The sequence below is a fragment of the Ochlerotatus camptorhynchus genome, unplaced genomic scaffold (assembly GCF_037179485.1).
Source record: "Ochlerotatus camptorhynchus isolate MF236.1 unplaced genomic scaffold, CSIRO-AGI_Acam_v1.1 ptg000971l, whole genome shotgun sequence".
NCBI lineage: Eukaryota > Metazoa > Arthropoda > Insecta > Diptera > Culicidae > Ochlerotatus > Ochlerotatus camptorhynchus.
This window is the reverse complement of record NW_027041406.1, coordinates 13,803-27,604: the sequence shown is the minus strand read 5'-3', so window position 1 is coordinate 27,604 and position 13,802 is coordinate 13,803.

Here is a 13,802-nt window from a genome sequence, read left to right as displayed (position 1 = left end):
GATTTTAGAAAGAATTCTAAAGATAACACCAAGGTATTCGTGAAATATTTTCTAGGGAACTTTAGGAACCTCTGAAACAGTTTTTACTAGAACTCCCAAGAGTGAAGAGGATTCCAGGATTCGTGAAAAATACCAAAAGAAGTAAATTTTGAGGGTACAATTCTAAAATAATTCTTCGAAGATCTATAAAGACATTACGAGGATAATTCCAATCGCATTTCGAATGTAATTTCTAGAGAATTTGAGAATTAGATAATTCTATGCAATTTCTAGAAGAATTTGTAAGTTACGGCTTACCTGCCAGCCTATAGCTGACCCGATTTACCCCGGCAGAACAACAAAACAACAAGAAGGAATCAATTTTAGACGTCTATTAACTAATATGACAGCCGGCGCCGGTGGTGTAGTGGTAGCGTGACTGCTTTATCACCCCAATGAGCCTGGGTTCAATCCCAAGATCCACCCCTTCCTGCACAATGGATGACAATCGATGTCCGTCGGTGATTGGCACTAGATTGCGGTTCAGAGACCGACGTTAAATAAAGGAATGAAGAACTAATCTGACCTTTGTCCTCCTCCTCGCTGTTGCTGCTGCTATTCGGTGGGGCCCTTCGATGACGGTCTGGCGGTGGTTCTACTGATACAAAGCACGAACTGTGCTGAGCGGTTTTCTTCTGTGGCTGCTGAGCAGCGGTCCTTGACACTTAGCAAGGGGATGAGCGGGGCTAGTCTGTTAGACCCCCCCGGCGACGTTGGTGACGAACCATCGGATTCGGCAACTCCGGCAGATACCGCAGTGTTTCTGCCCAGGTGATCTTACCTCTGGTATCAGCTGCTTCGGCCTGCTTGACGATTAACTGCGGTGGTGAAACTGGCTCTATTGGCTGAGCCACGAAGTCAGGACGGCGGGTGTTTACCGGATCCTTTGTGGTTAACCGGGAAAGCGAATAGCTCTTGCTTCCCACAATGGCGATCCGACACCCTTTTTACTGCACTATCCGAACAGTGTTCCTTTTTCCGCAGCCACGGGGCTGGCTTTCACTCGCGGTACACAAGAGTTGTCGGACTGGCATTCAGGACACGGCTGGGAATCGATTTCCCACTTGGAATGGAACGATTCGGAACCAAAACGGGGTTATTTGTCCCCGACTACAAAACACGCGTTCACTCCACCGTGGCTTCTCTCTTGTAGTTCACAATGTAACAATCACGGACAATAAAAAAACACCATCGTTCTCCAGCAACCACGCTCGATTGTTATGTTGACTATGCTTTCGCCTTCTTTTGCAGCGGGAGGAGAAATGGAACCTAACTTTATTACAAACGCGAAACAATTTTAAACGATAATATTTTTCCTACATTCTAAGACACCTAATATAACTATTTGAATGAAATACGTGAATTTTTTTCAAATTAAGTATATTGCCGACCGTGAAATGTCAACAAAACCAAAACAAAACAAACACGAAACACGCTCGTGTAAAACACGGTTAAATTACACTAGGCGGCAAAACTACACAAAACGGAATAAATTGTAACACGCAGGTTACATCTTTCAGCTTCAATCTGATTACATTTTTACTACTGAGCAAACCTGTTATACCAGGTTTTTCTTGAAATGAAATATGTGCACTACAAAATACGGCTGATTTCTAGTTACCGATAATAGAACAGTACTAGATAGAGCTGGAATTAGGGCCAATGTCGCAATGAGGTTGAACTGAGAAATATGAATCTGAAGTTTTGAACAAACATTATTAAATATAATTTAAACTATAAACCCATTCCTAGAAATGAACTGTTCCTAATTATTATATTATTGGTTAGCATTATGGTGAGATAAATAAAAATATTATTATTTTTATTTACAGCTCGAAAAAAATGAAAATGTTGCATGCGCCCTTTTGATTTATAGTATATTGTATCACCCTGAGGTTATTCGCCCGGCTGCGTTCACAGAAGCTATTTCGCCCCTATGTTTCGCCTGCTAGTTTTTGACATTGTCTGTTTCGCCTCAATGTTTACGTTCTTTTTCCTGATGGTTTGTTACTTTCGACCTATTGCAGTTTGTTGGATTCTAGATAAATTCATGTGTTGGGGTGTTTTCGCTTATTTCGATCAGATTAACAATGTTTTCTTTTGATTACCAACTGGTAATTGCAAGGAGTAGTGAAAAGATTCAAATTATATCTTTCGCCTTGTATGGAGAAAATATGTCTGTTTCGCCCCATCTATGTAAATGAGAGGAAGCGGCCGTAAGAGCCAACTCAATTTGTAATAAAAAAAAAAGTTGGTTTCGTCCTTATGTTTTTTGCGTTTTTTTAAGAAAGTACATTATTTGTCCAAATATTTTTAGTATCGTTTTGTAGCATTTTAATAGTAGTATAACGTGATGTATTAACCTCAGTTTGTTTACACTTGCGACATTCGCCCTTATTCCAGCTCTATCTAGAGTTGATTAACACGCAATTCAAATGGAAAGGTTGACGAAGAAAAAGATACTGCTGACAATAGCAAGCAGCAGATAAATGCAAACCAACAAACACGTCATATGTGTGCATGACGCTGAGAAATTGCTAATAGAAGTGTGGACGCTGCTTAGATTGACGAGAATACGTGATTTCCTTCACCTATATTTCAAAAGCTTATTTCTCACAAATTTAAAACCAAATTAAATTCTGTGAGCCTCTGCCTGAAGACTACAAATCAAGAAGACTGGCAACTGTTCCCTTCTTCCATAAAAATGTCAAACGTCACTGATAACAGCGCCTCTGACAATCAAAGGTGGAACTTTGAAGCACAAGTGTTAGTGAGACTGCTCATTAACAGTGACTGTGTGTGTGACCTAACCCAACAAACAATTGCCAATTGAATAAACGACTTCTTGACGATTTTATTCAACTGAATGCTTAATAATACTTGTACTACTTTTAATAATAACTTCTGTTCAGGCTTTGTTCACACAACTCTGGAGAATTTATTCAACCACAACATCGAAATATTTGGTGTTGAATACGGTATGTCGAGAAGCTTTTATTCGACTTACAAGAGTTGTAAAAGAGCTTATTTGATCAAAGTTTTGATTATTCAGCGTCTATTAGACATCATTACTTCCTTAAACAGCGATGGTATAAACATAGAGGTAACTCTAAGACTAGAAGGTCCCGAAATAACGTGCTCAACTTTTTGGCTCAGCTCTGGTACTCTCTTCGGTCCCAAGCTAATCGATTCACCCCTCGAAACATAGGAAAAACCAATAACCCCTCATTTTATCTGTCAAACTTTCATAGTGAATCAAAACAAACATTGCGTAGTACTAGAATTTTGACTAGAATAGGGTACGTTAATCGTTTGCTTGGGACCAATAGGCTACTAAAGTGGTGAGCCAATTTAAAATCGTTAGTTTCGTATTGATTGTTGGTATAAAGGTGTATATAGGCGCTTGATTCTCATGTGAAATAATGTTTAATTAGATACTATTTATACATTTATTAAACGATTATTCGACTACGGGATAATTAATCCGAAAATAAGAACGACACAGAGCAGGGTTGTTCTCGTGTGTCGTGTGTCATTATTTCTGTCGAAACACGCACCCACCACACCAGATACTAGAAAATTTATTACATACATACATACACACACATGTCGTTATATGATCCTTAAAGACTCGGAAACTACTGAACCGATTGGCGTGAAAATTTGTATTCAGGGGTTTTTGGGGCCGTGGAAGGTTCTTATGATGGTTCGAGACCCCTCCCCTTCTGTAAGGGGGGGCTCCCATACAAATGAAACAGAAATTTCTGCATAACTCGAGAACTAATCAAGCAAATGGAACCAAATTAGGCATGTGGGGGCGAGTGTGGGGGTATAAGGAGATAATCATAGGGGGTAGCCCCTTAGATAATAGGGGGGGGGGCTACGTACAATGTAGCATGCTTTTTTTTTAAATCGGCGCATAACCTCAAGCTAATATTGAATCCCGAGCAAGACCGAGCACACTCAGCTAGTAATCAATAAAAGGTTGAATCTGAATACCTATCAGCACTCCCGTAACTGCCGTAACTCTAGCTAACTCAAGGAGATGTGAGAATGATTAATTCATTCATAGTTGTTTACGTGAGACCAATGTTACCCCTCCTTCTCTCTAATTTCGATGGAAAGGATGCTGGTCTATTCTTTTAGATTGATCGATGAATTGGTTGTCGTAAGTGATACGATCTATGATTACGATTTAAATTAATTAGGCGTAGAAAATAGGGTTGAGGTTGGGAATTGAACTCGCGACCTTCTACTTGGACAGCGAAAACGGTAACCACTAAGCTACCCATTTCGTTTTGTTGTTAGCCTGAAACAGTGTTGTGGAATAATGAATGAATACGCCGTTTGTAAAGCATTTGCAAAGCACGCATTTAAAACATGGACGCATAGTGGTATAAGAGCTATTATGCAGACTGTATTCACCCTTTATTCAGCAATATTGTTAAGCAATGCAATGAAATTTAATAATGGAGCTAGACAACAATTATTAGACGTATAATGAAGCATGTTATTAAATCAATTGAAAACAGTCGAATTAAAGCGTTAATGTATGTGCACATTATACTTATTTAGTATGTTATTAGATTAAACTTCTGGTGTTGAATCAGGAAGACAGTCATCGTTTGTATAGCTTTTAATGAGTATATTAATCAAATCAGAGCAAACAGCGGAATAAAGGCGCATCTATCGATCTCAATGAGATTTTTTCAGCTTATAATTTGACAACCCGTTTTTTCAGCATTGTACACTGTTATAAAGCATTTATTAAATATATGTGCTTATTTGTGACTCTGAATTGTTTGTTGGGAATGTCACCGAAACGAATAATCATAACACGTACTTGTTGTTGTTTTTGTTTTGCTCTACAAAATTTCACGGCAATTTGTATCCTAATCACAGCAAGCCGGTGGTTTTCCAACTCCAAACCGAAAAACTTGACATGGTGAAACGGGTAGAGAATTGAAACTTGGATCGATACCTAGGAATTGGCGGCTTTCACCTCCGTTGAGTGAACTACCGTCATTCGAAAGCTGCTGAAAATTCAAGGATTCAAAAAGAAGATAGATCCGGTACCTACATCACGATCCAACGGAAGGCGTAGCAGGATCTAATGTTGGAGAAAATGAAAGGTTGAAGGACTACAATCCCAAACGGTACTTATTGATAAAGAATATATTTCCATTTTAGATGTTGTCAGAATATGAACCACCGGATAGTGATCCTCTGTATGTTTTAACAATTCTTTTAATCAACCGACCCCTTCCAGAGAATGATAACAACAGTGTCGGATTGGCCAGTGACATTCAAATGGTCAGCGAGTACTGTGCCAAGTTGCCGAGCGTCACAACTTAACTCCCCCCGTTGTGGCCAGGTTCCAAAGTAATGCGGCGGGCATGCATTTTACTAATGCACTATACGAATGCCCATAAATGCTTCACTAAAGGACTTAGGAAAAGTGGAAGATAACTCTGAGATAGCAAATTAATGATCGAGGAAGGTTCCACCATAATTGTGAATGACATCATTGCCATAGTTTTAATTTTCAAAACAAATTTACTTACGCATCTGTTCCATTTCAGCTGGAATTTTACTCGTTGTCAGCATAAAGCCAAGAATGAAACGTTTCTCTTTTTACGACAATCATAACAAAACCAATAATTGACAGGTTCCACTTTTGCTCAGAAGAGACGTTGCCGTTACTGTCTCCTGATTTTTGGCAGAGTTGCCAGTCTTCTTGATTTGTAGTCTTCGCTCTGCCTGAACGAACATTTCACTGTTGTTTTTTTTTTAAATTCAATGTAGATATCAAAATTGGGTAAATCTGGCGATGAAATGACTAAGTGCTAATACTGCTGATTAATATAGAATAATCAGCTAAGATTAAGTTCCTTTTTTTAAAAGAAATTTGATAGTTATTATCAAATTGCTTCTACTAAGGAAAATTTCTTCTACAAAACATAGCTTAATAGTGCATTACCTTATGGAATGGGTGTGTATCCTTATAGTAAGGACCCTATTTACGTTTGAAATCTAAACCAATTCAAAGTTGTATAAGTTACCTTAGACAGCTAATAACGGACTAATTCAGCTTTTATCAAGCTAAATTGTTTACTGGGTTGTTGTTTTTTTAACCCACGTTGCAAAATCAAACCAATTCTGGACTAATCTTTGTCTCCGAAGCGAATCTAATCTTCCATTTTCCGTTATCAATCCCGCTAATAGCAGTCACGTGGAACATCCGACCGGAGCCCGTATCGCTGTTCGAAACTGCGTGGTGTCGCAAACCATCTGCTGGTCAAGCCTTTCTCCCATGTCAATGAATGAAAACAAAACAATGTCGCTTCCTTCGCTTAATCGCGGAACGTGTGTCTTATATTGTCGATTAGGGTCGAACGATTTTCAACTAAACAACGATGATGTCAAGTGCATCTGATCACTGACAGCGAAATTGTTTAGCAAACATGTGCACGAAGATGGTGTCATCTGTTTTTCTCCACGATGACTCGGACCACCGGCTCAGACTGTTTGGAGTCGACTTGGTTTGCTACACTGCATGTACTTTCTAGAAGGTTCTAAAGGCCAATTTCTTTGTTTCTCACGATCGAATTCGACATGTTGTTTGTTTGGTTTGGTTTGTGCGCGGAAAGTTGAGCTTATCTCGTCGCCGAGATCAGCTTATCAGGATTCATTAGTGGTAGAGTCATGGAAAGTGCACAAGTTCGCAATCGTACCGAAAACATCGCTCGATCCCTTGGTGAGCAAACACGAAGGCCACTCAAATCCACAACAAAGTTGACCTTTCCGTTGCAACTGGTGTGTTGTGGCGCGTCATGGATCGTTCGAACCTCTCCTATTCCTGTAAGGGGGAGCTTGAACAGTGATGACTGTGTTTTGGAAATTCTATCAGATTATCATCGCAGATGTAGAGGTAGGGTAGAGAACTACTTCGGCCTAATCGCCCATTTTGGGCCTATTGAGCAGAAAACTTCAAATAAATCCATGATTTCAGTATTAACAAGTCAATTATTCGTTTGGTACGATACTTTAGTTAATAAGCTACGGAACCAAGTCAATGAGAACGCGTGATAAGAAGGTTTGTACCCGTTATTCCAAAAAACAAAAGAAGCGCTCCGACCGAATCAATTTTTATCTTCATCCGATAGGCCGAAGTGAATTCAATGGCGTTTCAATGCGTTAGGCCGAGTTTAAAATCCGTAGGCCGAGTTTGGCGTCAAGAAGCAGTGTTAGACTTTTCAACTATCTCAACGATTGGTTTCTCTTTATCAAATCTTCTGGTACATAGGTACATAAAGGAAAATAAATTTGGAAGCCACCAGTAATAATAACATTTCGTTTGGTGCTAAACTGCGCTAGATTAAGAAAGACTAAATGCGGGTTGTGCTTAATAGGCCGGAAATGGGGTAGCTAACCCTACACCGCGGATGGTCGCCATCGCATAATGGTCGAAAAAAATACGAAACACTACCATCATTATTTTTATTGCACCAAATCAGGGTTACTTCCACTCACTTGCTATAGAAAATATGTTCAGAATTATGAAACCATTAGATGTTATAATGATAATAAGTACATGTAAGTTTCAAGAAGAAGTCATGAAGTATGTGTTTAACACATAAAATCTATCAATATTGCTTCCAGTGCGTCACAATCAGCCATTTTACGATTCGGGAGCGCTCACTCTGAGTGTATGCTCACCCATCATAAGATCGCTGATTGTGACGATCTGAAGGCGAAATTGGCAAGTTTTATGAGTTAAACACATACATTACACCCTATTCTTACAACTACAATATATCATTATATTATCTAATGATTTCATAATTCCGAAAATATTTTTTTATAGCAAGCAACCCAGCACCAGATGAATAATTTACTATTCTGGAGTACTATTCTGGAGGCTACAAAATGGTGAGTTGACAACCTGGAAGGAGCGGAATACCTAGCCCTGGTCCTCACAAGTTCCTACTTCACGCCTCCCCGAGTCCTATGAGCTAAAACATGGACACAGCTGGGTGGCGTAGCCTGGGCAATGTTGCCAGTCCGGCAATAGCAAAGTGAAGAGGTGTTACGCAAACACTGGCGCGGTAACCATAGTACGATGATAGAGGAAATGCTTCACCAAACCCGAGCATCTGTTCACCATGGAGGTGCGGCTCAAAACGGCGTCTGTTCTCCATGTTAGGAGCGGTTGATCACCGCCCTAGTGCCAGAGTGGGACTCTAAACAGAGCTGTGCACGATGGTCCCCCGGCGAGACAGGGGTTTGGGGCAGGACAAACAAGCCGCCCTGGAAAAAACATAAAGTTGCAAATACTGAAGAAAGAAATACGGATCGGAACAATCGACACAGACCTACGCGACGAAATAAGGACTACGATTGGAAACTCGGAACATGGAACTGCAAATCGCTCGGCTTCCTGGGCTGCGATAGGTTAATCTATGACGAACTTCAACCATGCAACTTCGAAGTCGTAGCACTGCAGGAACTTTGCTGGGCGGGACAAATGGTATGTAGAAGCGGGCATCGAGCGGCTACTTTCTACCAGAGCTGTGGCGCCACGCTGGGAACCGGCTTTGTAGTGCTGGGTAAGATGCGCCAACGCGTGATTGGTTGGCAGTCGATCAACGCGAGGATGTACAAGTTGAGGATTAAGGGCCGTTTCTTCAACTATAGCATCATCAACGTGCACTGCCCACACGAAGGGAGACCCGACGACGAGAAAGAAGCGTTCTGTGCGCAGCTGGAGCAGGTGTACGATGGCTGTTCGCAACGGGACGTCAAAAGCGTCATCGGCGACATAAATGCTCAGGTAAGACGGGAGGCAATGTATATGTAGACCGGCAATCGGGCCAAACAGCCTGCATGCCGTATCGAACGACAACGGCCAAAGATTGAAGTACCTTTTTCCCCCGCAAGGATATCCACAAAGCCACCTGGAGATCACCTGACCAACACACAGAAAACCAAATCTATCACGTTCTAATCGACGGGAAATTCTTCTCCGACATTATCAACGTCCGCACGTACCGCAGTGCGAACAAAGATTCGGATAACACCCGTCGAAGTCGAACGCCGCGACTGAACATTGAGCAACTACGGGACGCCGGAGTTGCCCAGGACTACGCGCAGCAGCTGGAAGTTGCACTACCCACGGAAGAGCAGCTTGGCGCAGCTTCTCTTGAAGATAGCTGGAGGGACATCAGTTCCGCCATAGGTAGTACTGCTGCAGCGGCACTAGGCACTGCAATCCCGGACCGAAAAAATGACTGATTTGACGGCGAATGCAAACTGTTAGCAGAGGAGAAGAATACAGCACGGGCGAGAATGCTGCAACACCGCACTAGATTGAATGTGGAGCGATACAGACAATCGCGGAACAGACAAAACTCGGTTTTCCGAAGGAAGAAGCGTCAGCAGGAAGACCGAGATCGCGAGACGATGGAAAATCTGTATCGCGTAAACGACACACGGAAGTTCTATGAGAAGCTAAATAGTTCGTGCAAAGGCTACGTGTAAGGACTTGGACGGTAACCTTCTCACGAACGAGTGTGAGGTGATTGAGAGGTGGAAGCAGTACTATGACGAGCACCTCAACGGTGAAGCAGCAGAAAACGAAGGTGGCACGGCAACAGACCTTGAAGCTCGCGCAGAAGACGACAGGCTACCGGCTCCTGATCTTCAAGAAGTTGAGGAGGAGATCGGTCAGCTGAAGAACAACAAAGCAACTGGTGTAGATCAACTACCAAGTGAGCTATTAAAATACGGTGGTGAAGCACTGGCTAGAGCGCTGCACTGGGTAATTGCCAAGATTTGGGAGGAGGAGATATTACCGGAGGAGTGGATGGAAGGGTTCGTATGCCCAATCTACAAAAAGGGCGACAAGTTGGATTGCTGCAACTACCGCGCGATCACACTGCTGAGCGCCGCCTACAAGGTACTCTCCCAAATTCTATGCCGCCGCCTGTCACCATTTGCAAGAGAGTTCGTGGGGCAATACAAGGTGGGATTCATGGGTGCCCGCGCTACCACGGACCATATTTTCGTAATTCGGCAGGTTTTGCAGAAATGCCGCGAATACAACGTGCCCACACATCATTGTTCATCGATTTCAAATCCGCATACGACACAATCGATCGATAACAGCTATGGCAGATTATGCACGTGTACGGATTTCCGGATAAACTGACGTGATTGGTCAAGGCGACGATGGATCGAGTGATGTGCGTTGTTCGAGTATCGGGGACACTCTCGAGTCCCTTTGAATCTCGAATGGGGTTACGGCAAGGTGACTTTCGTGTCTGCTATTCAACATCGCGTTAGAAGGTGTGATCAGAAGAGCTGGGATAGACACGAGTGGCACGATCTTCAGGAAGTCCATCCAGCTTCTTGGCTTCGCCGATGTCATTGACATCATGGCACGGAACTTTAAGACGATGGCGGAAACGTACATCAGACTGAAGGCTGAAGCTAGGCGGATTGGACTTGCCATCAACGCATCAAAGACAAAATACATGAAAGGAAGAGCTTCTAGGGAAGAAAATGTTAGCCTCCCAACACGAGTTCAGATTGACGAGTTCGTGTATTTGGGCTCACTGTATGACAGGGAATCGTGCCTACTTTGGACTCCGGAGGATGCTCCGGTCGAATAAAATTCGTCGCCGCACGAAGTTGACTGTCTACAAGACGATGATTAGACCCGTGGTCCTCTACGGCCACGAGACCTGGACTATGCTCGTGGCGGACCTTGGTGTTTTCGAACGGAAGGTGTTGCTTACCATCTACGGTGGGGTGGAGTGCAGGTGGATGACGGAACGTGGAGGAGGCGAATGAACCACGAATTGCACCAGCTGCTGGGAGAACCATCCATCGTCCACATTGAAAAAATTGGGCGACTATGGTGGGCTGGGCTCGTCGTAAGAATGCCGCACGACGACTCAGTGAAAATGGTTCTAGAAAGCGACCCAACAGGAAAAAAGAAGAAGAGGCGCGCAGCGGGCAAGGTGGATCGACCAAGTAGAAGGTGACCTGCGGACCCTTCGCAGACTACGAGGCTGGTGAAGTGTGGCCATGGATCGAATAGAGTGGAGACGACTTCTTCGTAAAGCAGAGGACAACAAGGCCTTAGCCTGATTGGTAAGGTAAGGTACAAAACATCAAAATTTTGCAAAATGGACATTCGACGGCCTCAATCAATCTATTACGGTTTTTATGCGCAGCCATCTCAGATGACCAGCAACAAGCAAATGCTGTGATTTTGAATGCAGACAGCAATCTCCTGTACTTCGTGTCCCACAGAGCATGTTAACAGTTTCATCTCCGAAGATATCCGCTAACCTAAAACGGTAAACATTTGAAAAATAACGTAACCTCAAATCAAACCTAGGTTTGCTCGTGAATTTCTAACCTCTACTCTGATGGAAATAATGAATCTTCCATCCGCTGCACTATTTCACGAATCAAGTTTATCGAATCTTTGATCGACAAATGGACATAGGACCTATTCTAATTACATCGGAGATATGATCTTTAAAATAGTGTCAAACAATCATACACACAACAGTTTTCCATTAACTAACGTTTTTTGAACGATTTCTAATTTCCATTTCCAATTTTGGAGCCTTCATTATTATACTATTTTTTCTGTTGGAATTTCATTCAAACAAATATAAGCGATAAGCCACAAAAACGCATTCAAAAACATACTAAAACCGAACATTGCATTTTAGCAAATTTTGGCCAGCCTAACTTATGGACATCGACGTCGAACATCGGCGGCGCTATTTTCACTGACGTTCGACTGGCTGATGCCGCTGGTAGATTACGGCGGGGTGATCTTTAGAGCGAGATCACCGTCACCCGCGTTTGATTAAAAGTTAACAAGCTGTTAAATACCTGTTTACTAGAAAGCAGGGAAGTATAATGTTCTTATTTAACCAGGCAGGTTTACAAACAACGCTTCAAGTTGATTTACTCGTCATTTGTCTGTTTGGATGTTGATAAGTGCAAAACATCAAATTAACGTCTGGCGCCGACGACGTCGTCAGTCAGACCTAAACTAAAAAGCTTATGTTTGTTTAATATTCCTAGATGAACTTTGGGCAGTCAAATCAAACAATAAAGGAATAAAATGGAAAACTCTTTTTTCAATCTTATCACAGAAATTTCACCATAAGAAAGTACACTCGAGTTTCCGAAGGTCATCAGAGACACTTTGTTCCATAACACCAGGGAATCCTCGGACGAGTGACAATGTGGTGAAAATGTTTGCTCTTGCCAGGAATCATTAATAGCCACGGGCTCAGGTTCCCATATTTGTATCGGTAGCTAAGTGTAACTTTATCTCTTCAAGGCCCCATTCTGCTGCTTCTGTGGCTCCACCCTTCAAGTTCTTTGACCCGTAGTAAAACGCCCATTCTCGTCACTGCCTAACGCGATCATGATTGCCGCATGGTCGTGCCCCGAGTCCAAATTCCAATTATGGTCATATTTTCTATATGAAACGTCCAGTTATCAGAAATCCGTGTTCAATGGTGTTAAAAAAAATCCGGTGAAAACTCACGTCAAAATATTGGCAGACAGATAGTGTCTATCAGAATGATTCTTTTTTCACCATCATTGAAAGAGTGTGCTATGTACCATTTATTCGAAACGAAACGTGATGTTCGCCTGACGTCCCACGACGACCATGAATATATAGCAACCGTGCGCGACGTGGATGCTTCTTTTTTTTTTTTGAAATCATGTCGTAGGTATGTGGCAACTTTATAATACGACTTCGATTATTTAACAATTCTGTTCATTATCGGAAGGAAACAACGAAACGAGCCTCGCCCCCTATCTTATCACTAGCCGCCACAAAATTTATGAGGTGGGCATTAGGAACAAGAGATGAACTTTACTTGCGCCGTGTCGGCATCGAACCGACCACTAATAGATCCCGTGTTTACAAATGTTGCGGTGATAGCGTTCCTCACGTAGACTTCAAGGGGGTATGTTACCTCTCACGTGTTTCAATTTCCATTGAGTGTTGAGTTTTGATAAACTGCCTCCCAAGAATTCTGGCGTAAGCTTTGAAAAGGCCCTTTTCGCGTGAACCGACGTATGTATGCCCACGCAAACCACCAACAGCATCGGGTAGGGGAAATTCTCCCCTTCCCAATAGGGCTCTTGGTTTGCGTGAGCGTACTTCAGTTCGCGCGAAAATTGCATTACAAGTTCTGTTTACAAAATATGGTAGGCCCTTTTCAAATGTTACGCTACAATTAACAGCATGTGCATTTAACCTTGAAGGTGGGACGCTCGGTGAAATTTAATATTCCAAGTGGGTGCTGAATTCAGTAATGGGAAGCGCCTTTATTTTCTGGAATTGATGCTCAAAGCGGAAAAAAAATATGAATGAAAGGTATGGTTTTGAGAGATGTCAGTGATGATGGTTCACTTCACAGAGGCCTCGAACCTTTCATTCAACTTCTCTTAACTTCTTGGAAGATTCACCTTAGTCGGATAAATTATTTAGGTTTTCCCTTTCTGGTTAATTACGACCCAATTTGAGCTTTAATATCGCGAAACCTTATGCACTTATTCCTTATCTTAGGCTCCAAGTTAGGGGGCCATGGAATTTTTGCATAGTAGTCGGAGATGGCAAAATCACGAACTTACTTGGATTGTGTATAAACTATTGATTTATACCCCGTCCACATTACAGCGTATATCACGTGATATACTACATCTAGTTTTCA